This window comes from Accipiter gentilis, chromosome 6, assembly GCF_929443795.1.
Source record: "Accipiter gentilis chromosome 6, bAccGen1.1, whole genome shotgun sequence".
NCBI lineage: Eukaryota > Metazoa > Chordata > Aves > Accipitriformes > Accipitridae > Astur > Astur gentilis.
In genome coordinates this window covers 20,821,513-20,846,427 of record NC_064885.1, presented here as the reverse complement: position 1 = coordinate 20,846,427, position 24,915 = coordinate 20,821,513, and the positions used below count along the sequence as shown (strand labels likewise).

The 24,915-nt window shown below is 38.8% G+C and overlaps 1 protein-coding gene across 2 annotated transcripts in view; it reads left to right on the top strand.

Annotated features, from left to right (window-relative positions):
* The first annotated feature begins 169 nt into the window (after window positions 1–169).
* The window catches only part of PIK3CB (phosphatidylinositol-4,5-bisphosphate 3-kinase catalytic subunit beta), a 196,388-nt gene continuing 171,642 nt past the window's right edge, over window positions 170–24,915 (top strand). The window contains exon 1 of one of the 2 annotated variants that reach the window (XM_049802713.1): window positions 170–240. The gene's annotated coding sequence lies outside the window, so the exon portion shown is untranslated. Of the gene's footprint in view, window positions 269–24,915 lie in introns of both variants that reach the window. The other variant, XM_049802715.1, reaches the window with a different exon arrangement.

Here is a 24,915-nt window from a genome sequence, read left to right as displayed (position 1 = left end):
GTGCTTCCAAGTACATAAATAGTATTATTCAATACCTGAAGACAAATTATTTACTAAAGACATAGCATTTGTTTTCTAAAAGAACTGTGTATTTGTTTCTTGAACAGACATCCTCACCACAGCTGAGAAACCACTCAGAAAGCACACTTCGGAAGGGTCCTGAGGAAGGATATGACAAGTTTCTGCAAGATGTGACATCTGATAGACAGCCTGCTTCCAGTGACCCAGGGCCCCTGTCAGGTACAGTGACGGGTTCAGTTTTATTGAGGTCTGTGGCAAATTGCAGGTGACTTGATTAAAATTGTGAATGTGCAGCTTTGTACCTACTGGGAGTTAATTTTCTGTGCTGCAGTAGGCAGCACAGCAAACTTAAGTTCTATTTTAATTTTGCTAATTGTCACTTGACAATGCCGAAGGATTACAAATTTATTTTCTTCAAAATCTGAAAGAGAAATTTAGTAAGCCAGAGAGATAGCATATAGCCTTAAATTATGCTTTCTTTCTGCTTTCCAGGGTGGGTGTCATCAACACAGTCTCATCTTTTCTAGCTGTAAATTTGAGTGCATTTATTGTTGTAGTCTTATATAGCTGGATTTCTATTCTGTAGTTAGCCACCAGGTTTTTTAAAAGTCCCCAGAATCATGAGATTCACCTAAAATATAGCTCAGTGCAACATATTTTACTGCATTTATTTTTTATCATTTTCTACTTCTAACTTTTATGCGCAGCCACAGGAGCTGAAAACCCTCACCTTTTAAGTGAAATAGTTGATGGTTTGCAACATAGAAGTTGCAGTCTTCTGTGGCTGCAAGAGCTGAGGCTTTCTCAAAAGTACTAGAAATTGCAAAAACAAAGAAAAATTGAGTTTAGTAGAGTTCAGACTGGTATTCTTTAGTAAGACTGGAACTATTGGACAATACTTGCAGTGTTGTTAAGCTGGCAGTAGGAGTGTTCAGTTTGAAGAGGGTATTGGGTACACATGTGTGTGACAGAGGACAGGAATGCTATTTGGTCATCAGTACATTAAAAATCAATTCCAGTTTCACTATTCTGAATGTGTCCTCAGGAGAACTGCAGGAGAGACAAGTGAGAGAATATATTTTTAAAAACAAATATCTGCAACCTGACATTGAAAATACAGCTGGTTACAAATGCTGGACAGTTTTGTTTGGTGTTGTTTTTCCTTATGGCTGTTTTGAAAGTGAGTTAAAGGAAAGCATTATTCTTTTGTTGCTTCTGGTATTTTTATCACTGATCGTAAGTTCTGCTTAGCTTCAGCTGCTTCTCCCTGTAACCCCCGTAGACAGGCCTACAGTCATGGCTCAACTCAATCTGAGAGGCTGAAATCAATCTGAAGTTAAAATCTGCTAGCTGAGGGGAAAAGCAGCTGAAAAATCGATATTTTTAAATTAAAATTTAAACTTACCAGCCCTGATTCTGTTATTTTGCTTTTATATACTGCCATGAATATTCTGTTTGGAAGTTAGAGGTTGTGTATCCTTTGTGATTTGTCCCAAGTCATTCCAGTAAATTTTCTTCCCATTACTTGTTGCGGCTGAGGTACTCAACCAGGGAAACGCTTGTTTGCTTGTTCTTATTTTGTTTTCTTCCTGAGATGCTTTGCCTGGTATTTCAAAGCAAAGGAAAATTTCTGTATATGTATAAAGGGGAGAGACTTCTGACAGCAAGGGTTTGAGTGGATATTTCAAATAATTCCAGCAGACATATAGTTATTAATAATCATGAGGTTGTATCAATCTGCCAGTAGTTTGACAAGTATGTGTGCACATTGATTGAAAGGTCTGACCTGAGCTTTTGTACCCAGAAATAAGTTGTTGATTTTCTCCCACGACACTGTCAAAATACCTCCACCACGAGTATGTATAACCTGTGTTTTTTTCACCACACTTTCCTTATTTTTTCCTGAACTAAATTCTTGTAAGTTGTCCTGTTCTTGATATAAACCCACGTTGACTGTCTTCCCCCTTAGCCTCCAAGGATTTAGTCCGTGAGGGGGAAGTGTTTAAAAATAATTCCAGTTATGGTAGAACAGCCTGTATCCTTTCTATAGAGTAACTGACATCAGACTTCTGAGTTCACAAAATGGTCAACGAAAGATCAGTAAAAACATCTAAGGATTCTGAAGGACAAACATTTTTTTTTTTCCTCTTTCTTTTAAAGGGAAAATGTAACCTTTCAAGCAGGAGTAGATTTGCAGACTGTGGAAGTCTGAATGACACACACCTTTTATTAAAATTAGTATCGTTATATATCCTGAAGAACTACCCAACTTCTTAAAAGCTTTCCCTCTGCGGATACACTTAGCTCTTCTGTAATACCAACTTAAAATATAGATTAAATGTTAAAGGATCCTGTGCATGAGTGGGGCTAAAGAGAAAAAGAGGAATCTCTCGGGGGCGGGGGGGAGCTTCTGACTTAGTGAGAGAGATGCATCCCTGTGCTGGCTCCTGGGAAGGGGTGAGGGTTGTGTTTTGCTAATGTTAATGCAGGGGGAGGTAACGAGATGCAACATGAAGCTGCAAGTGGAAAACTTCTTTAGACCGGGGAATATGTGCCACCAGAGAAGACACAGTGACTGGCTGTGGCTATCGTATGGCTTTTCCATGTGGGAGAGCATAAAGCAGGGGCCAAATTAGGAGATATGAGACAAAAGTTGAAGAGGAGGTGGGGATGTAGGCAGGAATTGGCTAAAACAGAGGAAGCTAAGCAACAGCTCTGTGGTTTGCTCCTAACCTAGTACCAGCACTGTGCTGAGGTGGCATTGCCACCCAGCCAGGAGACAGCAGGAGGCTGGGTGTAGCTTGGTGCTGTCCTGCTCAGAGTTACTGTGCACAATTTTCTCATTGAAGCTGAAGGAATTCTGAAGCAAGCACCTGAAGTGTGTGGGTGACGAGAGGACAAGTGGTAGAGCAGAATATTTCCTTAGGCCCAGACTGGTGGACTCTGAAATTTCAAGGTAGAAATTCTGCAAGGGACTTCAAAGACCATGGGCAAGGAGTACACGCTCAGCACTTCATGGCTAGGTCATGTTGCTCAGCAGTACCCAAGGCAAGGATGACAACAAATGTTTGCAAACACATGTATTTTAAAACATTCACTTACTACTGTGCTCCATACCAAGAGCTGGAAATGCAACAGTACTGCAGGTTTTCCTTGACTTGTTTTCCCTACTATTTTTAAGAAGTGTTGAGAGCGGCTTTGGAGACTTTGTAGGAACTCATTTGAAAGCACCACTGGATTGTTTATAGTGGTGATATTTTTAATACATGCACATGTAATTGGAAACCCATCAGTTATATTTTCTTGCTCTCTCCTATCTAACAAAGCCAGAACTTCTTGTGAATTGGTATCTGCTAGGAACAGTATTTTATACTTGCCAAAATTCTTGGCTTACTTTTGAAAGACTAAATCTTGAAATAATAATTTCCTTTAAAATAGAAATTTAAATTTCTTTTTTCCTGGCACATAAGATTGGGAAAATAATACAAGGATTTTCCCTAATCATCGGCTACGTTCAGACAATTGTGCAAAATCTTTCTAAACATTAAGAGTATATTATTTCCTTTTCTTACCTGCTAGTACATTTTTCTAACTGTAAAGATCCTTTTCCTGTTGAGAAGAGAAACTGCCATATCTGTGCTTGGCATTTTCTTAGTCCTTTCACTTTGTTTATAGAGCGTAAGTTCCTTGGGAAGGCCCAGCGAAAGCTCAGGCTTCTACAGAAATGTCTCACTAGGCACTTTGCCTTGTTGCTCAGCTGCAGTTACCTCCTGCCTCTCCTCGGCCCCTTTTCCACTGCTCACTGTTTCACTGATGCCCTTCTGCCCTCTTTGTCTCATATCAGTGACAAATCTTAGTTCAAGACTACCCAGAAACCAGGTCAATTTAATCTGGGTTTGAGTACTGCTGGGCGTGTTCTGGGGACAGATCCATCCCGATTGCTTTTGTGTTGGTGAGTCCTTCACTAGCCACTTGCTTTTCTGAAAGTAGGAACCCTGGGAATGCATGAGAAATACACTGAAGTATGGAGATGTAAATGATACATCTATTGGAAATTGTGTGTGTGACCAAAAAGCTCTAAAAAGTGCATTTGGCTACACTCGGGTTTTAGTTGTGTGCTCACCTGTACGTTTTTAGCCGAAGTATTGCATCTGAAATAAGCTCCTCCTTACAAAACAAATTAAGAGGATATCTTTGAAAAATTAGGACCAATCTCTATGGCTGTTCTTGCTCACATAGTCCTTCCCTCTCCAGCAAACCCTTTCATGCGATACAAGACTGCTTATACCCTTTTCATTCTGGGAGCTTCTGTTTGCTGACCAGACTCCTTGCCACACTTCTCCTGTGGCAGACAGCAAGAGGAAAAATGTCCCAGGTCCAGGATGCATTTCTCCGTTCTGACCACAGAGATGAGAAAATGACCCAGACCCATGTTCTTTGCTGGTGCTGCCTCTGAGGGTTCAGTTCCAGTTGGTTGCATTTATGCAGCCTGCACTTTGCTGGGAAAGAGAGTGAAACCAGCAGTTTTCACAAGTTTTTGTAATTGGTTTTGGAATGAGAACTTGGCACTGAATGATTTCAAATTTGAAGTGACTGCCTGCCCATAGAAACCAGTTCAGGAATGGCTTTTCTCCTGCCAGCCCTTGTGTGGATGCTAATTGCGTGTAGCACACCAAGGACTCTTCTGGAAGTGGTAGGGAACGGCTGTTCTGGGCAACATCTGCATACAGACAAGTCCTTACCCTGCGAGGCCTGTCCTCCCCAGGGAATTCCAGAGAGCTCTTTCTGTGTGGAAAACTGGGAGTTCCTGCAAAGGTGGATAGTTCTGTAACACAGACCACAAGTCCAAAGAGTGCAGGTGCTCGGGTAATAAAAAAAATAAATAAAAATTAGAAACTCTGTTTGCGGGAGACTTTGTCAATTCAGAATAGGGCTGAGAAGATAAAGGCTGCTTTGATTAAGCATGAAAAGGGGTAGGGGGAAGGACAGGATGGAAAACATTTTTTCCTAAAAATTCCTAAAATTGAGGAAGATGTCTACAGAAATGTTTCTGGATTTTTCAAATGCAATGCAAACATTGTAACACTGTTTCCTAACATCAGTTGCAGTGATACAGTACTACTGTGGAAGAAGGTTTCAGTCACTACACTATCTTTGTTTTTACAATAGAGTGGAATGATCTCTCATCTAGGTCGGTCTTCTGTTTGTGTTGCAATGACAGCTTGACATAAAATAACTTAATGACTAAAATGAAAAATGGTACAATATTTCAATCCTCATATCATGAGCAATCTAGGAATTAAAAAGCGGAACAAAATCAATGTATTTTTCAAAAATTCATTAAAATAACCCTCTTAGGATCTGTTAACACTGACATTTCAAATTAAACTTTAGTTTTAACAAAACACATATGTGCTTTCTAAGGAAAAAAATCCAACCAAATTTAAGTAAAGCCTCTGTATCTTAAGATTTCTCCTATCTCCTGATATAGCTGTCCCTCAGAATAAACCTCCTGCTTCTTACTGTAAACAGCAAACAATGTGAACTGACAGAGTGCCTTCCCATCACCTTCTGCTTGAGAGATGTTGACATATAGGAGTGGCAAAGAGGAAGGTGCAAACAGATGAAAATCCCAGCTGAATGAGTGGGTTTTTAATCTTCTTGCACCTGTTTCCAGGAGGGAGTGTGACAGTGATAGGGTGCAGAAAGGAATGTTACAACCTGGACAGCCGGATGTGGGTGGAGGCACAAGTCCCAAGGGGGGAGACGGATGGGGGAGGGAGGAGCAGGAGCTTGCATTGTATTTCAGACCTTGAATTTGGAAGAACTGTGGTATTGAAGATAAATACATTTTAAAAAAAAAAAAATGTTTAAGAGCAGTGTTTAGGTATGGAGTTTACCATGGGAAGAGAGGCGTTTACCAGCACAATGTGAATGCAGCAACTTTGGAAATTATTCTGAGACTATAGTAATAACCCTGCTGCATGGATTTCATGCATGGCAGAACGTCATCTCCCAAGCTAATTCTCTGAGCACCAAGTGGGGCTCTAAATGGTTAGAAGTACCATGCTGAAAAAAAAAATTTCCCCAAGTATCATTGGAGGATAGCGCAGCCTCTGCAGAGGGGTCTCCCATGGACATGCTGATACTCTCTTGGAGACAGGAGAGTATGCGTGAGAGGAGTTGCTAGAAGTCTTTTCAACACCACTTTATTCATCTCCAGTAATACATTCTCTGATGTCCTCATGGTTAGTGAGCCTGAACCCATGTTTTAGAAGAGCCTACCTGGAGGCCAGGAAGGCACCCTGGATTTCCAGCTGTTTGTTCCTCAGTGTTCTTTTTCATTACAGTGATAAAATTGTAAAAATTGTCTAAAATATTCTGGTTTGCAATGTTTCTGGAAATTTGCAAACCTGCTGCTTTCCGACATGTAGCTGGATCCTGTGCCAGGTACTCTATTGCTGGTGATAGTGACTCTAAGGCAGCTTAGGTACTGCTTAGTTCTAGTCCATTTGCATTCAGAGTCCTTTGAAATAATGCAGACCAGAGGTGAATTTCAAATGGTGTTTAAAATCCTATGTTATTGCTGTATATCCTTGGGTTTTTTCCCTTTCACTCGCTTTTGGGTGGACTCCTAGCAAGTTTGACAGGAGCACGGGACGTTTTTTGATATATGGCATCAGGTCCATTAGTTCAGAAACCCCACACAGAAGCTTGTTTTTAGAAAGAGAGAAAATAAAATTAAACAGGACAGGGAATGCTGTTATGAAGGAATGAAAATATTTTCATTACAAGAGTATTTGTATGTCAACAGCTGATAGGGAATGATGTGAGACATTCCCAGAAGGACTCCCAAAGATTTTTCCTTGTGCAATAGACCAATTAACAGAGCCCAGATTAAATGAACAATGTCACATTGCTTCTTGCATTAAAAAAGTGTGACATTCAGTATCTTTATCTAATAAATATGTGGTCTTTTTTGTCCTTGTGACTTTTGTTATACTACTTTCAACAGCTCTATGTTCCCAAGTTAATACAGGGGAAAATGTTAGCTTGTCCAACACAGCTTTAAGACATATAGATAGATTTCTTCTGTGTAGTATACATTTAAAAATATTTATTAAGGGGAAGATCTGTACACTCACAGAATGTGCACTCATGAAAAAGAGGGGGAGATTAAACTCTGCTAACCCACAACTTTTACTAATTCTAAGCTGACTTCATGAGTTAATAAAGGAGGAGATGAGCAAATTCAGTTTCAGACTCTGCCACCCAGCTCTCCTGAAGCAGCCCTTGAACCGGCCCAAAAGAAATTATTTGAGTTACAGTTGTTTCCCCATCTTAATGTAGTTTGGAGAAATTTTAATCTTTTCCTAGAGAAAACAACTGAATAATTAGATTAAAGGTAGCTAAAAATTAGCACTATTAAAAAAAAATTGGTTTCTAGTGTTGCTCTGTTTTCTTAGCAGCTTTTGGATTCCACTGCAGAAATAGGTGTGTTTCAGTGACAGGGCTCTCTCCAGCCTTTACCTGCCTCTGATTTTGTGAATCAATATTGGTTTGAAGTGGGTAGAAGAAATATTGCTATAGAATTAAAGAGCATTAACACTTCATTGAATTTAGTTTTAGGATTTCTTTTTCATTTTCACACGTTTGAAGATTTGCACAATTTAAATATTAGTTAATTACTCTCATCTTTCTCAGATAACCTACTACAGTTATTTATGTTATAATTCAGAATCAGGTGGCTCCTTTGGAAGTGTTATGATCTACATGACGTGTCAGTTACATGCATTCATTGAACAAAAGGTAGAAATAGTGGATTTTTTTCTATTTTATATTAATGTTTAAAGGACTTGCATTACACAAGACAGTCTTATCCGTATAATTCTTTACTAGGTGTTCATCCGCGTAGTTATCACTTAATCTTTATCTTGTCCCTCAAAGGTGTTTTTTTGCTAGTTGCTATTTCTAAATACAACGCATGAGACCTCTGTTTCTCAGGTCAGAGGAACGCTTGAGAGATGAACAGTTAATGCCACTAGCGATATTTACTAATAACATTGCAATAAGGTCCAGAATAGGCTTAGGATCCTACTGTGCAAGTCACTATATGTACATATTGTCATCCTTCTCCTGGAAAAGCTTACAATAATGCCTGAGCTGTGAATTTCAAAAGGGCCTGAGTAATTTTGCATTTTCTGTCTTCATACAGGCTCCAGGGGACCTTCTTTTGGTTGCTTTAGGACTAAATGTAATTCTTTCTCCTAATGCTTTTTCAGATTTCATTCTGAGATGCATGAATTTCTTCCTATCTGCTAGTCCCAAGTTTAAGGATTCTAGCTGACACCATTTCTGGAAGCTGAATTCTATTTTGCTATACTACCAACTATGAGATTAGGGGGATGATGGGAACCTGCCTTCTGTGGAAAAAGTCGTAAAATGTGTATGCTAAAAGGGGAGGTTGAATTGTGTCAGAAAACACCAGTTTCCTCCATTGTCATCTCCTTCATATGTACCTTAGGTTTTTACAGCATTTGTTGCTTCTTAGCACTTATTTGGTAGTGCAAATTTTAATTCATCTGTGTGTTTCTTTGCCAGTTATTCTCTGTTTGTTGTGTGTGCATGCATATAAATGTGTTCAGGAGAAAGCATTTTTCTTCTACTATTCTTAAAATGTTTTTACCTGCTATTTATGGAAAGCACCTCTTTTGAGCAAAGCTGAAATAAAACAATTAGAAGTGTTATTCCTCCCTCTTCCCTTTCCCACACAAAAGATCCCAGAACATGAGGGTACTCCCCTGGAAATTAATAAAGCCCCTTGGATATTGCCCCCTGTAAGGGAAAAGGAGCTGGCCTAGCACAGGTGTCAAATTAACAGGCTGCTGCTTTCCATAAAGAGGGCTGAGTATGAAAATAAAGAAGTTAAATCAGTGTCTAATGTTGATTATCTAATAGTCAAGTTTGAAATGGGCTATTCCCACCCCTAAGTATTGCTGGGGTCACTTGGAAGAGGAGCAACTGCAGGGATTACACTAAGGGTGGGGATCCACAAACAAGAATGCAGTGAATAACTTGACAAAATTGTGCAGTGCTCTATCCATTGCAAAGAAGCCTTCACCTCTTGCTGGGTTTTTTGGCATCTTGAAGAACTTATCTTCAAGTAACATGTAGAGTGTAAGGTGAATTGCAAAGGAGGAATGCAGACAGCTTCTATCAGCACATTGTTTTGGTTAAGACTCTACTGGAGTTTTGTAAAAATGTACTTGGGGGAGGGGAAACAAGACAGAGTCAGCATATCCTCTGGGTTTTTTTAGTTAATCAAACAAGCTTATTAGGAAACTAACACTTCTGGGGTTAGAAAAGAATTGTCATGCTATTTTTGTTTCATTATGACTTCAAAAACTGTATCCAGCAGTCTGAAAAAACAACCCAACAGAAAAATAAGCTCTTGCAGCTCTGGCTGTAAATACAAAGGTGGGGGGACAGGAGCCTGCATCGTCAGCAGTGGTATGGCAGGTTTATTTTGAGAAAGGAATATTTTTAGGCCTGACTTTTTGTGGGTGGCTGTGGATCTTGCAGCATTCTGGATGTTGGCAAGAGCAAAATTCTCGGCAAATCACCTTTTCTATGAATTTTTCTGCTTTGTTTTAGGGTTATTTGATAACTTCCACAAATATTAACTCTTCTTTCATTACTTGTATAAGAATATCATTGTAAGAACTGCCTACTTGCAGGGCTGGGCATCCTGTACTTACTCTTACAGGATCCCTGATGCAAAGAACCTCCTGGAAAATTCAGATGTATTTTTCAATAGTTGATTAAAATGTGCACTTGCAATTGCTAGCGCATTTTTCCAAAGTATTAACCAAAAAAAGCATGAATCTGCTTGATGCCTTGACTTTAAATGAACTGTTTCACAGTTGCAAAACTGAGAATTACTATTAGCTTTGTGGACTTTACTCTTTGCCTTGGAGACACGGTACCTCTCTTCCCAGCATGATGGTGGTCTCTGCCCAGAATAGCTCTTGAGTAGTCATCTTAATCTTTCTTTTACCAGGCTTGCTACCATACTGTCTAGTTCCTTTCTTCTTCTGTTGCTCCTGTCATTTCTGTCTTCTGTGGTATTTCTTAACCAGCTTTTGGTCCACAGGAGGTTCAGTGGTTGCTGACTGTTTCCTCAACTTTTTTTACACACTTCGTGGCCTTTACATTCTGTGGTTTTGCAGTTTATCCTCTGAGAATTAGGACCATGTTGCACTCCTCAGGTAACTGAAGCATGCGAAGTAAAGCCTCTAATTTCAAAATAATTTAAAGATGAGTTAAAATACAGGGTATCATTTTGGTGATAAATCCCATCCATGCTTCATGGGCTTTAGAGTCCCATACAGGCCGCTGGAGAGCTCATATCGTTCTGTGCACTTACCTGCTTTCTCAAAGAAGGGAGTGAGTTGGGGGACTGCAGTTTAATTTTTTTTTCCTGAAGAACTGAAATGTTAAATAAGCAAAATAGCAAATGTCAACATTGCTGGGGAGGAGGGAGCTGTAGATACTTGCACTAGTTCTATGATGTAGAAATTAATGAAAACTTGTAAATGCTTGAATAAGTAAGGGGTGCTGTGATCAAACATGCTCTTCCTTTCTCAGAAGTATCCCAGCTGAGTTCTGTCCTTTATCCATGGACGTCCCCTGTCCTGGTCTTTATTCTCTTCTCTAGGATGTTCATACTGCAACAGGCTCGCAATCAAATGAGGGATTATCTATTGTGGTCTAGTGCCTTTAATGAAACTATTTGAATGAGTAAGGGATAGTGTGTGGGTATGAGTCACCCTGGAACTACATGTTCTCTCCAGGACAGCCTTCGGGAGGAGGGGGTGGGCAACATCTGCAAGGATACTGGGGAGAAGGTTACTGCAAACTTTGTTATTTGATCACTGGTGAAAAGACAGAGAGGGAAACTCTCAGCTCTACCGACTGGCAGTTGCTAAGCTGTATTTGGACAGATACACAGATGATTATATCTGAGTAATACCAAGGAGCATTACAGTCGTTAACAAGACAAGATTTGCAAATTCCTTGTCAGCAAATGCCTTTAGGAAGTGTACAGGAGGAAATAAAGAAAGGAGTCCCTGTCTTGTAATCCACAGCCTTTTCTGTGTGCCTGAAGACCTTTCTTTTACCCTGTGCAGTTGAGAGACATTTCCTGAGTGCAGATGCTGCTTTGGGACTAATGCACTTGTGTCATTCTGTAATAGCAGGAAAATAGACCTCACTGTGGCATGTTGTAGGAGCATATTTAAAGTACAGATTGTATCTATAGCTGTGAAATTCAGGGAGCTGTGAAAGCAAAAAAATGAAGTAAATAAATATAAATGAAATATATAAATACTATATATTTCATAAATATTATTCCAGTCTTAGATCTGGATTAGACAAAAGTGGAACAATCAGCAATGAAGAAGCTATTTCCTAGTAGCTGGCTTTAATGTCATTCCAGACATACAAATACATAACTGCCTCCTAAACCACCATGTATTTTTTCCTGAAAATACATTGTGTGCCAAATGAACCTCTTTCATTTATTGTGAACAATGTAAATTTATACAGTTTACCAAAGAGCATTTAAAAAGCAAGTGTTGAACAGAAGAAACTTTCTGCTGAAGCAAAGTTTGAGTACTCATTTACACTCTTTGATTACGCAAAGCTTGGTTATGCACTTATTAAAATAACTCCCATGAAAATCTCATGCAGTCAAACATCCCTGTGGAAATCCATCATGCTGGATTTAGTTCCTTAGTTTTTTCTTTTTCTTTTCTTTTTTTCTTTTTAGGATCTTAAATGGATTTTTGTTTTATGGGTGAGAATTAACAGAAACTTTACTATATGCCTCTACATTCAAAGGGAATCAACAAAGTTTCACTTCCCTTTTGTTGGAGCTGTTAGCCAAAAAGGAAGACACTTCTAGTGTTTCACTCTTTAAAATAAGTGTCTGTTCAACTGGGTTTTAAACTGTCTGATGAGGAGCTGTAATTTTGCATTAAAAAGTCTTCCAGTTGAACTTCAGTTCTTCACAATGGACTAGTCTTGGAATGTCTCTATCCAGGGCTAGATCAGCTTCTTTCATGTCAGGAATCAACAGCAAATAATTTGGGGGGGGGGGGGGGGGGGGTTAACTAGCAAAAGAAAAGCTCTGTGACTAGCAATCACTTTGCTCAAACTTTCTCTAGTTTCTCCACTTTTATGTCCCTGGTTTTGCCCTTTCTTTCACATTGAAGGGTCTAGTTAAGTGAACCTGTTAATTGGCTGGACTGTTTTCATTATTTTTATGCTGACTATATGAAACTTCTCTCTTTTTGAGAGGGAAATGAGAGTTCAGTGTAGGCAAGAGTATCATTATAGGCAAGAGTAAGAGTATGCTGTCCCCCTATTCTTCCTGGTAATAAACTCTCATAACCCCCCCCTGTCTGGTAGTACTTCTGCTCCAGAAAGCTGCCCTTTTTCCAGGAACTGAAATAAATGCTTTAGAAGTACCAAACTTTGCAAAATAACTGCAGGGTTTATTACCAGATGGTACAATGGCAAAAATGAGACACAACTTAATGCCCAATACTTCCAAATTGATTATGTTGACTTCTGTGCTTTTTCACACCCTTCATTGACAGACACGGGTCAGCTTGTTCTGACCACTGCTCCGTACATCCCTTCTGAGGGCACCCATGTTACGCCTGCCCATGTCCTCGGCTCCTGCGTGGCCAGCAATGGTGTGTAGCACCACTCTGGTGAATTCCAGCTGACTCGGGTCCATGTGCAAAGGCTGATACATAGCAGTAAACTTACCAGAGGAACACCCCATTGCATCTGAATTCTGACAGAGCTGCTTTTCAATTCAAGAGATTCATTTACTGTCATGAAATTCCTGGGCTAGCCTAGAGAATAATGAATACAGAGAAGTCATAATGCATGTAAAAATGCAGTCAGTCTAAAAAAGATAAAATGGATCAGCACAGTAGTGGCAATTCCTTCTAATTCAACTACTTTGACAAGGGCAAACATCCTAAAAAACTGAAGATCTAGCAGTGCTATTCTTATCAAATAAATTCAGCATCCCTCTTGCAAATCTCTTTTCTTCCTCATCCTGTGAATAACCTGGGTTAGAACAGCTGGATAGGGAACAAGTCTGTCTTACAGATGCTGCAATTCAGATTAGATTTTATTAAGCTGAAATGAGAGACATAGCAAACTCTCCTAGGGAGTTCAGAAGTTTCCACCCTTCTAGTAATTGCATACTGTACAGGAAATGGAGGTTAAAAAAAATTACAAAAAGTCATTCAGGGTATCTCTAATAGAGTCATTGCCTTGAAATAAGTTCTCATCTCAGAAATCCTCAGAAATGAAAGAATCAGGGAAGCCTTTTGGCTGTTCTTGGTATTTGTCAATAAATAGGAGTGGAGGAAGATAGCTAGTTCTGGGTTCTAGTGCTGTCTTTGTTAGCCTCCTAGCCCTGTGCAGGATACTCCATTGCACATCTGTATTTAAAATGAAACTCTCTAGGCCTCCGCCTGCTTAAATCCCTGCATAGATATATTGCTTTCTTCTCTTATCACAACTGCTTTCCCCCATAGACACCATCTTTTAAAAAGTGCAATATTCGCTATTCCTACAAAGTAAAATTGAAAGTATTTCATATTAATCCTACATACAAACAGACAAGAGCATCATCAATGTACTGCTTTCATCTCACTAGAGTGATATAAGATAAAAACTCAGCACTCGCTTGAAACTAGAGATTCAGGTTGCTCTTGAACACATCAAATCTTTCTCGCTCTGGGAGTACAGCTGTGCTAGATGCTTCAGTCCAGCCACCTGGACTCAAACTAGATCTTAAAGGGAGAGCAACCTTTTTCCTCCTCCTTCCTTTCCTTCTTCTCCTTCCCCCTCATGACAACTATTTAAAAAAGAAAATTAAAAAAACAAAAACAACTCAACAGTAAGTCTATGCTGTTGGCTCTTGAGAATAAGGTTGTTTTGGCAGTTGCAGATCATGATAGTCACTATAAAAGGAGTGCTTTATACTCAGTTTATGCTTTGTGAGGTAATTCTCCAAAAAACTTAACGTACTGGGAGTGTTTCATCCCTATGTGTGCCAGAATGGTCAGTTTTCTCTCTTGAGTGGGGGGAGAGAGACAGAGGGAGGATTATCTGTGAAGCTGAACCCTTCATTTTTTTTCTTCAGTGTTGGAGTCATTAACAGGTGTACGGCTGAGGATCAGAAGGTCCTGTACCATGTTCTTATTTCTTCTAACTGCCTATAATCTGCCTCAAATTGACTATTAGCTTCATGTACTTTAAACAAGGCATTGCATAACCTCTCAGAAGGGAGGAAATAATTGGTTGCAATTTATAGATGAGATACTTTAAACATAGGTTTCACTTAGCCTGTCCAAATTCATAAAGCTAAGACTCCCCAAGATCTGATATACAGTTTTTGCCCACTGGATTATACTGAAATTGCTTCATGCTTCTATTGGAAAGTGAACTCCCTATAGCAGGTTTACCTGAACTTCTTTAGGTGTGTCAGGTACTTCATGATCTGTGAGTGAAAAAGAGTGTTGTGGATGCTAATTTATTTCATTTGGTCTATTTTACAGAATAAACACAAGATTTAATATATTCCTTTAAAATACCCATATTTGAGTTTAAATTATTACAAATGCAAAAACCTTGGGGGAGGGGGAAGTTGTAAATTGTGACATTAACCTAATTGTACTTCATTTGAGGCTCCATACACTACAAATCACCATGCTATGCAAAATATTTTCTGTAGTTCTGTCTTTGTAGTATACCAGCCAAAACCGGCCTGTGATAGTCACTCTTATTAAAAATGAACAATGCATAATACATAAATTAAGCAACACAGAGTACTGATGGGATTACATTGTTATGAAAAGTAATGTTAACTCTTGCAAGATGGGTAGCTAGTAGGATGTTCAGGAAAACTTAATTCATACAGGACTTGAGGTATCTTAAGTATATAATTAATAATGTAGATTTCACATTAACGTTCTGGAATGTCCTTAAATTTCTGATTTAGCACTCTGTCAGTGATATTAATGTGCATCAATAATTATGAGAATAATTATCAACACTTATTCCACTTCTTTCTTCCTGAAAAGGTATGTATAGTTAACAGTAGTGTTGTTGACTTAATCTGGAGAACAGTTTGATTCTATTTGCATGGTAACACAAGTAGTCAGCAAATCTGTATTCATTAGTTAAATTTTAGTCAAAAATTACGTTTGGAGGTTGGCTGCATGATAAAGCATGTCAAATCAGGAAATACAACAGATAACCACCTCTAGCACACATAACTATCTAAGCTAGATAAATGGGCAATACAGAAATAAATAGGATCAGTGCTAATAAATGCAGATCCTTGTGCGCTGAAAGTGAAAAATAAAATGTTTGAAAGGCACTAGGTTGACTTGGTTTACATTGTTGGATCTGAAAAGATTGTGAAAATGTAAAATAAAGTTATATAAAAAATACTGAGATTTGAAATTTTATGCTTCAAGAAAATAACTATTGTGCACTTCTAGCTTCACATTTGGAGCAAGATGCATAAGAAACAAAAATGCTACTACAGTGTGCACTACCTTTCCATCTTTACTTTTAATAAACTCAATTTTAAATTATAGGTGATTATTAGAAGAAAAAAATATAGCCTGCAATTTTACTTAGTTTCTCAGAATTCATTCTTTTCTTGCTGCTATTTTAGGTGTAAATACTCAACAAATATTAAAGGAGCATTAAATTTGTATCATTGCTTCAGTGAAGGTTTTCTGTATCAACCAGATCATTTAAGTACTTGGAGTTTTTATGCTCCTTTGATATGCAGCCAATAACCAAATTCCAAAGGACTTCACCCTGGCTCTTCTGTCCTCTTTGAGTGCTAGAAATGGCTAATAAAATATTAAGTTGAAATTAACTCACAGAATACTACCAGGACAGAACATTCAGTCACATATCTGACAAATTCAGCAAGGGAGATAGATCTGCATCTATATAATGAATCACATCTGATGGAGAGAAACAAGGTTGTGGGGGAGTGGATTAAGATAAGTTGTTGCACTGACATCTTTGCTGTATTTAAAAGCATGTAACAAAAGTAAAAACACAAAGCATTGTGGGCTGGGACCTTCTGATTCTCGTGTCAACCAGATGTTTGCTGGCCCTGTCTATTTAGACTGACTGTATCAGTTTGGCATGTGTGGAGGAGAGGAAATGGTTGACATCAGTGAAAATGTTGCCTATAGTGGTCTGCTCACTATCTTTTCCATCTAAGGCTGCTTACCCTTTCAGAAAAGCTAATGTGAGCTTATGGTTTGTTCTGAGAGATGGATCTGGAAAAGGCCCAAGCTGTGTGAGGAGGAGTCCTTTTCTTCCTCCTAAGCCAGCGGAAGATTACAGACTGCCTAGACCATGACCCTTAGATATTCCCTTGTCCCTCACATTCATACAGGATGCTCTTGCTGACAGATGATTTACAAGACGGAGGGTGTTGCAAGCAGAGGAAGAGCAGTGACTGAGTTCACTGCCTTGCAGGAAGTCCACAGCCCTACACAGCCCGTCATGATGGGACAGCATGAGTATTTCCTCTGTTGGGCCAAGGCATGCAGAACTGTGACTGGAGCTGGTTGTGATGGTATGTGCCAGACTTAGGTGGTTATCACCAGATTTCAGAGTATCTTCAGCCCTCAAAGTTTTGGTATGTTCCTGGGAGAAGACTGGTTACACTGTACACGCTTTCTAGAGATGTAGGTGCAGTGTTATATCCAACCCTTTGGGCCACTTTCACCCTTAGAGACGTTCTTTCCATTGTGAGAGCTTCAGGAGCAGAAGACAAGGGTCTTTTCTGACACCCAGACAGCACAGAGAAGTTGTTCACTAGAGTTAAATTCAGAAAGACTGTGAGCTGTGCTTGAAGGCAAGGCATATGTTAGCCATGATTCCTGGGGAAGGACAAATGTTCAGATGGACAAGATCAGAAAGAACAGTGAGGAGGCAGCTTAGGCTGGGTATGCAAGGAGAGTTACGCTACAATCGGTAACGTGTACAGAAATATTAAGACCAAAGAAGGGAATAAGGAAGGAGAAAAGTGAATTTAGAAGTTGCTGAAGTCCTAGCCATCCTGTTCTAAAACCAGGAGTAGCTGGACAAATAGATTGACAAGGGCTTGAAGAAGAAAGACGTTGGTACAAGGATCTAAAGCATACCTTGTCATCTTCTACGTGCTGCTCGGTTTTATTTGCTTCATGTTGTGTCCTGCTCAGTGGTGTCTTTTTCCTGCCTGAAAAGTGTTGGTCTATTTTGTGATTTCATTTGTGAAAGATGCTTCATACCTTTCTGCCCGTGGTTGTGCCTGCTCTAGTTTGTCCTTTCTGAGATGGGGTCAAGCAACATGTTATATTCAGAATATGAGTGAACCATGGTTGTTTATAGTGACATAGGAATGTTTTCTGTTATGTTGCTTACTCCTTTCCTAATAATTCATAATGTTCTACCTGCTGTTTTGTCTGTTGCTGGTCCCTGAGCTGGTATTTTTGTAGAACCACCTATTTCAAAATACCTCTATTGCATAGTAATAGCCAGAGTCCACTGCATGTATAAAATTAGGACTATTTTTACCTTGTGCATCTCTTCACACTTATAAAAGCTTAAATTTCATATGCCATTTTATGACAGATTATAATATTGTACTATAATATAGTGAAAACTAAAATTTAGTTTTTACTATATTAAAAACCACTAACCATCAGGAAACCTCATCTCACTCTCCATCTTCTTTTCTAAGTCACTTATGAATGCATTAGACACCACAAACTCTAGTGCAGATTCTTGTGGAACTCCATAGTTTCCTGTGGAAAAGGACTCCTACTCAATTTTTTAAGTTATTTATGAATGTGAAGACCTACTATTTTTTTAATCCCTCACTAACTTAAAGCTCAGAGGGAGAAAAACTTGTCATGAGCTCTTTGAGGATGCAAGTAGGGTATATGAGATTACCTACATCTGTGTTTACTGATTCCTGAAAACAGATTTTGGAGATATAACCCCTTCTCAGGTGGGAAATCTTTATCTGTACATCTCATTGCCCACATGTCTCATGGTTCCATTCTTTAGTATTCTTTAGTATTATTTCTAATGGTATCTATGTCAGGTTTACAGGTTTGCAGTTTGTTGGACCTTCCTTCACTCTCCAGAATCGTTTAAACTGGGTATCATCTTTGCCAATTTCCAGTCCTTGTGAGATATTAACCACTAAAGTTTCACCTTGACTTTGGTTAGAGCTCATACTTGTCTCATACTTTCTACTGTTCTACTGTTTTATTGATTCATTCTAAAACTTATACTAGGCAAGTAGATATATCATTCATGGTGTAACCTCTTAAGGAAGACTGTGTCATATTAACATCGTTCACACTGTAACTGCTGTTGTAAGAATTCATTAAGTCCTTCTGTGATGTTGTTAACTTCTTTGAGTAAGCTTTTCACACTTTCATCATAGCTCGGTCTTCTGCAGGCTTTCTGCTCCTCGTGCATTTGAAGGAGGAGTGATTTTAGTCATTATGCCTGTAACTCATAGTTCTTCAAAGTCTTTTAGACCTGCTTTAAAATACTTTTACCTTCAGCTTACCTGAGTTCTTTTTATTTTCTTCATTTGTACCCAACTTGATATTTTCATAGAATGTCTGTATTTCTAATATGCTAGCAGTCCATTAGCCATTCCAATCTCTTTGGTCTTCTTCAAGTCTTTTTTGATAGATGTGCATTTTCTGTCCCATTGACATGATCTATTTAAATATTCCTGTAGTCTTCAAATGATGTACAAGAATTTCTGTTTTACCTTCTGATTTTAATTTTCTTTTGACAAGTTTCATACTCTGTAATTAAAGCACTACTGTTAACGGATGTTTTCTCCTACAAGCAGCAATGTGCTATGGGTGTTAATGTTCTTGCTAGGAGCATTTTGAACCAGGTGCTGTTCATGGTTCAGGAACAAGTAAAGAATTGTTTCTGTTCTTGTGTATTTTCTGACCAACTGCTCCATGAAACTTTTTTGGAGGGCTGTTTTATTTCTTTTTTAATATAATACTTATTACAGGAAAACTTCGAAATGTAACTAGAAATACAAGGTCAAGTTCAACAAGGGTCCTGAGAAATTGGTTGAGAAAACCATCTTGGTTAGACCTTGATTTTTGGTTTTAATTGTGAAAATAAAATCTTGAAATAGATTTCTCAAAAGCCTAACCAAATTATCTCATGTGAAACAAAATTATTAGCTTTCATTTCAAGCAATTTTCCTTGCAGATAAAATTGAAGGTGAACTTGAGATGAAAAGACAATTTGAATACAAACCTTTCATTAAAGAAAAATTTGCAATTAAATATTTTGTTCAGAATCTTTTTGCTTTTTTGGCATGGACAGTTAAGTGAAATCCTGACAAATTCATAAACGTTCTTTTTGTTATCACTGAGTTTGTAATTTTGCCCTTTTTCTTCCTTTTTTCCTCACCCCAACATAATCTGCATCTAATTGAAATTACTTCATGCCTTTCTTGGGTTCTGGCAGGGATCAAGAAATCTGAATGTCACTATAAGCTCCACTTCATCTAAATACCAGGTGTCTCCTTGAAGGGCTGGCGTGCAGCAGGCTGCCATCCTTGTATGGTGAGAAAGGTGGCTGTCGGCTATTGGCAAGTACACTTCACAGAAGCTGTGCCAAACCATGTCTCATCACCCCAGAGACCACCTCGGAGAACTCTGCAGTTTGCTAGGTTGCTGCAACAGCATGCCATGACCAATGGGGAGGATAAGGTGTTTCACCTCATTAATTATCTGGGGAGCTGGTGATCCAACCATTGATTATAATATGCACATATGAGTGAGTAGCCACTGAGTTAGTGACTTTGGTACATTCCATTTATGGTGACTTGCTTTCCAAAGCCAGTTCCCCTTCTTTAAATTCATTAAGCAGTTTGAGCTATAACCTATGCTTCCTTTATTTGTACAATGACACTGCTTTTTCTGAGTGAAACAAAGGTAATATAATTAGTGTAGACCACTTGTTTTTACATTTTTCTCTTCATGTCTTTTTTTATATCAAAAGGCTCTCCGGTTCCTGATTGAATTGGTGCTCTAATTGTTTGAAATTGTGCAGGTGGCTCTTCCTCTTTTGATGGTGTTTGAGGAGGATGGTTGATTAGCTCTTCTTTCATCTACCACCTCTTGAATATAGCATTAGATAAATGTGGTTGATTGAGTGTAGTATCCTCTCTGCAAAGTGCCTTTTATATTGTGTGGAAGAGGACAAGTTTCTTAGGAATGACAGAACTCAATGACAGACTTCACCATGACACAGTCTGTTGTGATGCAAGTTCTGCTTCCTCACTACCTAGTGAATTAATCAGCTGATGGATGTGATCAATAGATTGAAAATATATCAACTAGCCTATAAATTACAGTCCTGACAAAAGCAACATTGCAGCATCTTTTGGAAGAGCAGAACTTCCTCTTTCTCTCTGATAGCTCCACTTTATAGAACCCTAAAGAAAGTCCAGAAAACCATTCAGTAAAACCACTCTAGAAATAAGGGATCCCTCTACCAAACTGATTTCCAGAATTGTTTTTAACATCTCCACAAACCACTGGGAGAATTCATACCCATGTGTGAAACTAGGATCAGCAGCAGTGCCTGTCCTGGGCACTGCACATACTGAGTGGGTGCTCAGTTGAGTCTCTCTCCTCAAAAACTAATCCAAAATAACAATGTGTCAAAGGGTTTGGGGGAAGAATTCCTTTTCAGATAATTAATGCAAAATGGTTAAAAAAAAAAAAACCAACCCCTTTTTTCACAAGTGTCATCCCATCCCCCTCCAGAAAGCATTAGTCTGACATCTGCTACTGCTGCTGCTCTGACTGTTATTATTTGTCTTAGAGCCTCTGCCCATTCTTTTGCTTCTACAGCTGCTGCTGGTGTTTCCTCTTGGTGTTTCCTGCCTGCCTGGCCTAAATTCTATCTGACACCCTCTTGCCCCTCTGGCTTTCTGCCCAGCTGGTAAAGGGCTGGCATTCAGTTGACTGCAGCAGTCATTTCTGCAGCAGAAACATAAATTAATATTTGGGTTTAATTTTCTTTTGAGGAGCTCTTCAAGATCCTTTCATGAAGGTAATATATTATTTTTTCATTCTGACCCTTCAGTTTGATCTTTGATTTGCAGACAATCTTGTACCCATGTGAGAATTGTCAATGACTGAAAAGAAACTTGTGGCAAATTTCCTGCTTCAGAAACCATGATGAGTTGGTTTGGTTGGGGAAAGTGGTAGAATAGACAGTTTTGTCCTTTCTCTTCAACAGTTTCACAGTCAAGATGACTGCACAGTCTTGCTCTGGCAGCGTCCCTGGTATCTGCTTTTTGTAGCCACTTGCCAGTAGAGGGGTAAAATAACTGAAAAAGGAATCCAGGCTATGTCTTCTTTCTTGTTCTTTCACCGTGGTGTGTCTCTGAAAAACTCCAGTGAGGAAGTGGTCCATGTTGACTCTCTCCTTCACAGCACTCTGGGAGATGCTTGCTTCAGTCTTCAGGAAAAGATAGAACGGACTTCTTAGGAGGTAATGGGTGACTGGGCCTTTCCATCAACAAAGACAACAGTTATGAACTGAATGTACAAGGAGAAGAGGCAAGTAACTGAAAGTGCAGCGTATTCTTCTTTGTCACCTTAAATTTGTCAAATTTAAGGCATTTCAAAATATAGTACTGAGTTTAACCATAATATGAACCACATGGCCAAGATTTTTTGGTTTTTAAGAACTGACAGATGAAAAATTGACCTCTGGAAGATGAGACGTTTGAAAGAGTTCAGAGCTTATGGCAACAGCTTATCAGCAATATCCCCATATTCCCCATATTGCTGATTGACTGGAGTTTTTTCTAGCTTTATTAGATCACCTAGGAAACATTCCTGTTTTCTGTACTAGCACTGGTCCCTGCCAAGATGCTGAAGGTGGGGAACCTCCTGACCTGATTATTTGGGAAAGACAACTTTTTGTTTCTGTCCGGAAGCTACCACCTGTATTCTATTAATGGACAAAATAGACTTGTTATGTAATACTGTCTTTTCAGCTGTGAAATAGCACCTATCCTGTGTTGTTTTTTTTTTAATTTGGAACCAAAATAAATCCTGGAGGAAGAACTTGCTTAGCTACACTGCAAGTAACCTGATGTTGGCTTGTGCACAGAAAATAATGGCTTTCTAAAGCAGGTAGAGTGAACAACTACATCTACAATTTGATGCTCCCTGCTTGCCTGTCATCTAGATGCTGAGCATCTGTTTGCACTGGATGGTTGTAAGATGTTGTCTTAGATAATGCCATGCAGTCTAGTAAACATTTTTATATAGATGAAATTATTTCCTGAACAGCATACTAGGACCACTAGTACAGTACAGAGAATACCAGGGAAAGATTAAGTCTGAACAGAACACAAAGAGTGATGTTCTAACTGGTGCATGGACCCACAAAATTGTGCTCCACCAAATTGTGGCCAAGGACATATCTCCCACCCTAAAAAATGAAACTCAGAAATTATAGGGAAATACAGTAAATTAAAAGGAACAGAGCTGTTACCCTCTCCCTTTCTCCTGAAGTTAGCTAGTTAGCTGTGTTGAAGGAGCTGAATGAAAGAGACAAATATCAGAAGTGTGCAAATAACAGATTCTATAAAGAAACTATTTCCAGGTGGAGGGATCAATCTGTTTGGAGGCACAAGGTTTGTTTTATGCAACTGGCTTGAACGATTATTTCTCAATGTTTTGCTGTTATCGTTCCCATACCACAGTTAAGCGGTACTTAAAACATTCTCAGGACTAAGAAGCTAATCAATGTGGAAAAATAAGTTTTAACTTAAGGGGCAAAAAACTGTAGCCTGTAAAGCATGTAATCTTTATGTAATTTTGTGTCGATACAATGTATTGGGGAAGAGCAAGAATAATCTTTTGCCAAAAAAGCTAGTCATTAAGAGGACCAAGGCTGCTGAGCACTGTCATGTCATGCAGCACACACTCCTTAAATCTATATCTGCCATACTGAGATTTCTATCAAAATATAAGAAAAATACTGCAAATAAAATTTCCTAGCTTTTCAGAATGTTGAGTAAAAACTGAAGAACATAATATATTGGTAGCAATGCACCGCAGTCCTGTAGAGATACTTCTGGTGAACTTCCACCAAAGCATTTCTCAGTGACTCTCCTACTCCGCCATTTAGCATCTTCTTGGGCAGTGCCATGGGCTTCAGAGGTAGGTGCTACACAGGAAGTTATATAGCCTGTCCCAAAAAGTAAGAACTTGTACAAGAGGGGTTAATTTTAACTTCTTGCTTCGTTCTTAGATGGTATCTTGAGAGTGTGCTTGACAATCTTAACTTGACACCTGTATATATATATTTTTATTGGAACATAGAATTACATTGGATTTGAAATTATTCTGTTTGGTTTGTAAAATGATATTTTGCTTACATTGGTTCTTCTGGTTTGTTTTCAAAATGTTGTTACAGTGAGTTCTTAAATATTTTAATTAGCAGCACATTAAAAAAATGCTGTTTTCAGGGAATTAAGTCATTTAGAACTAGTTAATGCCCTTCTGTATCACTTTAACCTGAATCTAGGCTGCTAATCCTGTTGAATAACAAACACACTGAATTTCCCTCCCTGGCTGTACACTCAGAAAGATGCTTGCTAGTAAAGTGCACCTTGAATGTCCGTCAAGGGAAGAAAATCTAACTTTTTGATAAATCTCTAAAATGTAAATTAACTCTGCTAGAGTGTCAATCACGTAGGCTAGTGGAATATCTGAAATTCCTCAGGTATCTACTTCTGTTTTATATGATGTCTCTGGTGATGTCCAATGAAACGGTCTCAGAACGTCCCTGCTGTATTACTCAAACTGAAAAATGCTTTTGGTTTTTCCATACTTATAAACATTTGAGTTTCTTGATATTATTACACGGACTTTAACATCATTTAAAAAAAAAAAAAAAGAAAAAAAAATCCCCAAAGCCCTTAGGTCTCTTCTCATTGCTTTTATTTAATGTATGTCAGATTTTTTTTAAACCACAGAGGTACCTCAGCATAAAAAATGCATCATTTACAGCAGTGTCTGCAGATGGTGGCCATTCAGAAGTCTAAGGCATATAGTACATATATATGTACATTGTACATATAGTTGGGCTTCTTGTGTGGCCACATCAGATACCACCTTCTCTTGGATAGGCATCCTCCTTCCGTTTTCTCTTCTCCATGGTTTTCCTTCATTGTCATTCTCTTTGATATCAGTGCAGGTTTTGACCCTCCATCCAAATCTGTGCTGAGTTGTACCCTGCCTGTACAGTTGCCTGGTTTGCTCCTTTTCCACACCTAGATGCCAATTCTCTTCTTCAGGTTAGTCCTTCTCTGTGCTAATACACTAGTAATTTGTGTCATTTCATTAGATCTCTTTAGGCTGCTACTGAGCTGTGAAATACTGGGAATCCTTCCTCTTACCACCTTTTCTGCCATTCTTAGCAAAGTGAACCTCTGACATCAGCATAGGGGTTGAGCAGAGATATCTGAAAGAAGGAACGATTTTTATGAACAAATGAGAGCATCTTCTGTTGTTCTGTTGCCCTCACGGCTCTCTGGCGTCCTCTTGTCCTTCTCCCTCTTCGGAGCAGGATAGTCCTACCACCTACCTAAGCATCTGGAGTTCAGACTTAATTTCTGTTTGGCTACAACAGCTCTCTGGAAGAGTGGCTTTCTTTTTCTTTTTTCTTTTTTCTGACTGTGCTGAGAGCCAAGGCAAT